Here is a 4969-nt window from a genome sequence, read left to right on the forward strand (position 1 = left end):
GGGGCATTGGGTGTTGAATAACTTGAATGAAATAAATTAAATAAGTATATAATTGTTGTGTTATTTGTTCACTCATGTTCCCTTTATCTAATATTTGTTTTTGGTTGAAGATCTGATAACATTCAGTAAAAAAAATATGCAAAAATATAGAAAATCGGGGAAAATACTTTTTCACGGCACTGTACATATACTGTAGGTTGGGGTAAAGTGACAAGACAAAGGATAGATAATAAACCATAGCAGCAGAGTATGTGATAAGTCAAATGAGATAGTGAAAAAAGGGTCAATGCAGATAGTCCGGGTAGCTATTTGGTTAACTATTTAGCAGTTTTATTGCCTGGGGGGCTGTTCAGGGTCCTTTTGGTTCCATAGTGGTGCATTGGTACCGCTTTCAGTGCAGTAGCAGAGAAAACAACAGTCTATGACTTGGGCGGCTGGAGTCGGACAATTTTATGGGCCTTCCTCTGACACCGCCTTGTATATATGTAGGGCCTAGATGTCTAGGAGCTCTTCCCCAGTGATGTACTGGGCAGTACACACTACCCTCTGTGGCACCTTGCGGTCGGAAGCCAAGCAGTTGCCATACCAAGCGACGATGCAGCCAGTCAAGAATGCTTTCAATGGTGTAGCTGTAGAACATTTTGAGGAGAAAGACTAACTGGTAATACCAGAGATAAGCATTCGACTGAGTGCCAGCCTTTCCCAGATGAGGGCAGAAAAGTTTAACCCCTCAGAAAGTTTCAACAGGCTTACATTGCAGACACCCTTTTCTCAGTATAGATTTTCTCTCAGGATATCAAGTCAAGTGTACGGTGCCCATATTAGGACAGTCCCGGTACGAGTGCCACCATCTGTGTGATTACAGTTCATAAGACAGGAAAGCGAGAACAGCCCTAGAGGCATCATTTTGAAGGGCACCACACTCACTTTACATGTTGCTCTATTTGACAGCAAGGTTTACTCACAGGTTATTAACAGATTCATAGGAGTTGGATGACTGAAACGCTTTGAATAAGAGTCATATTCTCCCCTCTGGAAAATATGTTAGCTAGTTATGGTTTTCTAGTTTGTTGGTTTGGTCATGTATTTATCACTGTAAAATTCCAGCATGGAACAAAATGTCACGAATTACATAGCAACAAGTCATAATGCATTCAGTCTACACAATCATAATAAATACACATTGTTACCAAGTGTGTTCTAATTTGGAAGCATCGTGAAAGTGGGAGATACAACCAGTGGATGTTCTAAATTGTCCTTACATTTCTAGCAGACTATAAATTCAGGTTGGATAAAGGTCAGTTATCGGACGATCCATCATCTTCACCTGGAGCGTTAAGAAGAGTTACATTTTATTATATGAATCAGAATTAAATGCACCAAGGCATAGATATGAGAAAAGAGCAATATAGAGAGATACATGTGGATGAATTTTGTTCATGCCCGAATGGCATTATGGTGGTGAAGTATATGAAAAGAGAGAAAGGTCAGAGACGTCATCGCTTGCTGGGTTGAAGAGAAACGTGAAGGGAAAAAAACGTTGTTTAAGAACTTGCCTCATGCGGAGTGGGTGGGGGTAAGAGAAAAGAAGGGAGAGAAAATGAAAGAGATTCAGAGGAGTGTGAGGAAACTAAGGGCTCTATTCAGTTTCACCGACGTTCAGCATGACTGAAATGTGAAGGCTGCATATGTCGGCTCAATCAGATATTACCTTTTTACATTTCTATCGCGCAATCTGTAACACTTCAGCAGTACAGATTGAATAGAGCCCTAAGGGCTAAATTTAATCAGTTCTGCCCCAATTAGCCCGTGATAACTGAGAACTGCATAGCAGTTTCATTGTTTTTATTTAGGCGATTTTGGAGGTGTAATAGCATTGGAGCTGTCAAATCAGAAAATGTCTCCTGGCGCTATACCTATCATGGACATTGCCATTTGAAGCACAGAGTCGCATTAGTATTAATCCCATGCAGCCTTGTTACAAGTTCCAACACTGATATAAATACTTATTATTCTATTTAATGATTTTCAATTTGAGTGTCATTTCTATATAGCCTACACTTTCTCGTTCAGAACTTCTAACTCGAGTGTGGCTTTTATTTTACCAGGTAAGTTGACTGAGAACACGTTCTCATTTACAGCAATGACCTGGAAATAGTTACAGGGGAGGGGGATGAATGAGCCAATTGTAAGCTGGGGATGATTAGGTGACTGATGGTGTGAGGGTCAGCTTCGGAATTTAGCCAGGACACCAGGGTTAACACCCCTACTCTTACGAAAAGTGCCATGGGATGTTTAATGACCTCAGAGAGTCAGGACATCTGAAAGACTGCTCCCTACACAGGGCAATGTCCCCAATCACTGCCCTGGGACATTGGGATAATTTTTTAGACCTGAGGAAAGAGTGCCTCCTGCTGGCCCTCCAACACCACTTCCAGCAGCATGTTGTCTCCCATCCAGGGACTGACCAGGACCAACCCTGCTTAGCTTCTGAAGCAAGCCAGGAGTGGGATGCAGGGTGGTATGCTGCTGGCAAGGTGTAACCCTAAGGCTTGTTGACAATGACCACACGAGCAGCCGCTCACAGATTTGACAGCTCTAATGCAGTTACACCTCCGACACCACTAAAGCACCTAGTATGCGGGTGTCGGTTAACTTTTGATCTGATTGAATCTAGGCCTTAAAGGAATCACACATTTCACTCATCTTTTTATGGCTGTCAGTTGGCTTCTACTTTTGTTAGATAAAAACGTGTTGAGAGCAGAAATATAGCAATCAAGTCACAATATGCTATTGTGGCATGTGGTTTATATGTGAAAGTTTAGGTACTTTCAGAGGTGTGGACTCCAGTCACTTGACTCGAGTCTGGCTCAAGTCCCAAATTGAATGACTTAATATAAAATAACTTGAGACTTGACTTGGAGCCTCAAGACTCGGGACACATCTTTGACTTGAGACTGAGGACTTGAAATTATCTGGCTAGGTTTTCTAATATTGTGTCACTCATTTTGTGGCACAGACTCAGTACAATACTCTCCACGCAGCCAGAGACTGTATACGCAGCATCAACTTACAAAAACAGATTGGCTAGTCGAACGCAAACTCGCCCCTCTGATTGCACCAGCAAACTGTCAGTTAACACAGGTCGATTGAGCTAGCATAGTGGTTCTCAAAGTGAGAAGGTTCTGGGGGGGTCAAGAGTGAAACTGAATGGGAAAAACGCATATTTTACATATTGTAATGACCTCGATAAATCACAAATGAACGAATGCCAGTTCTCGAACTAAAACAGTTTATTGAACGCAAACTCTCACAGGCTACTGTCCTGCCGTAGCCCACACCAAACAAAACCCTAAAGAAACAGCTAGCTGCATTCGATAGTGATCTCTCGCTTCTCCTTTATTTTTGAAGAAATTAATTTCTTAACTGTTCAACTATAGTCTTTCTCTCTCTTTGAGTCAACTATACACTGAGGAGTATTCACTGAGGAGTATGGTGAAAATTCACTGAGGAGTATGGTGCTCCCCTTCCTCCCCTGAGGAGCCTCCACTGTTGGAATCTCAAACTATCATTGCCTCGCTTCATGAAGTTATACCAGTATTCACATCCTGAACTAGTGGCATGTTCCTTCAGATCTATAAAATACCAACAATTGGGAACACATAATGACAGTATGGATTTAGCAGTCTGAAAGCAGGACAACAGACCTTTCTGATTGTACATCAGAGTCACGCCGGTAATCAGCGCTTTGCCTCTTATGATTTGTTTATTTCACATTCAGAGTCGCCCCTTGTATCATGGTGACAGCTCCGATCTTGGCTGACAGACAATCCTGTTCCAAATGTGAAACTTGCCAGGTGTACAAGGCATCACACATTCAGGGTAATTCAAAGACACTCTAGCTGGACTGGGCTGTAAGGATGATTCGTAATTTAAGTATTCTTGTGTCATTATTCTAGCCATGGTTCATTTAGTCTCTGAAATAGGTTTACTTATCTAACAAGCGTTATTTGACCTTTCGTGTATTTCACACACACAAAAACGACTTATTTTTGGCTTTGTACTCAATGTTCTAGCACTGGGAGATGACCCGTTTTTAGCCCAATCAGCTGGTCCGTTTATGTTTTCAGCTGTCAGATTGCATTTAGTGTTGTGTAGCTTCTGGGGTTGCTGTCATAAACAGTGCACAAAGAGCCTCTGTGATTGGTGGAGCCAGTGCTTCTTCAGGGCGATTATGTCATCCATGTTAAAAGGAACATCTTCCATTAGGCAATGTCATGGCTGAGGTTTGGTTTGGGGTGGACCTTGCTTGGTTGTTGTTATGGTGTGTCCTGCCTCCATGACACTACTGACTCACATTGGTGCAGTAACATGTGTTATTCCGTCATGTATGGACATGCACCATTAACCAAATAGAATTAGCTGGGGATATGGAATTGCCCTCTATGTTGTTGCTTTGTTGTTCCGCTGAGACTTTTTGGGAAAGCATTGTGGTGGTTGATGACTTTGAAAGCTATAGAGCCATAACTGGGGATGATGAAGAAAAAAGTTTGAAACTAACTGCAACTTTTCCATTTGGAGTGAAGTGTACACAATGCATTTGTGTATTGTGAAATGCAACCCTAGCTGTTTAGAAAACGTATAGCAGAAATGGATGATTCTCGCATAACTTATATCAGTGATATGATAATGAGATGGGTCCAGTATTTCCGTCCACGCAATTGGTATGCAGCATTCCGATCCTTAAGAATCCCTCACCTATACAGACTGCAGCAATTGTGGTTTTCAAATTGAAGTTTGTACGTGCACTGTTTTTTCCCCCATCAGGAAGTGGTTGTTCAGCAAACCGGTCTCATCTGCTAACGATCCTCTCGGAGGGAAAGATGTTCCTCCATCTGGATAAGGGCCATCAAATCACCCGAAAAACTTCATTTTCACAACCTGCTCAGAGTGCTTTGTCATACGTTAT

This window comes from Salvelinus namaycush, chromosome 3 (genome assembly GCF_016432855.1).
Source record: "Salvelinus namaycush isolate Seneca chromosome 3, SaNama_1.0, whole genome shotgun sequence".
Lineage (NCBI taxonomy): Eukaryota > Metazoa > Chordata > Actinopteri > Salmoniformes > Salmonidae > Salvelinus > Salvelinus namaycush.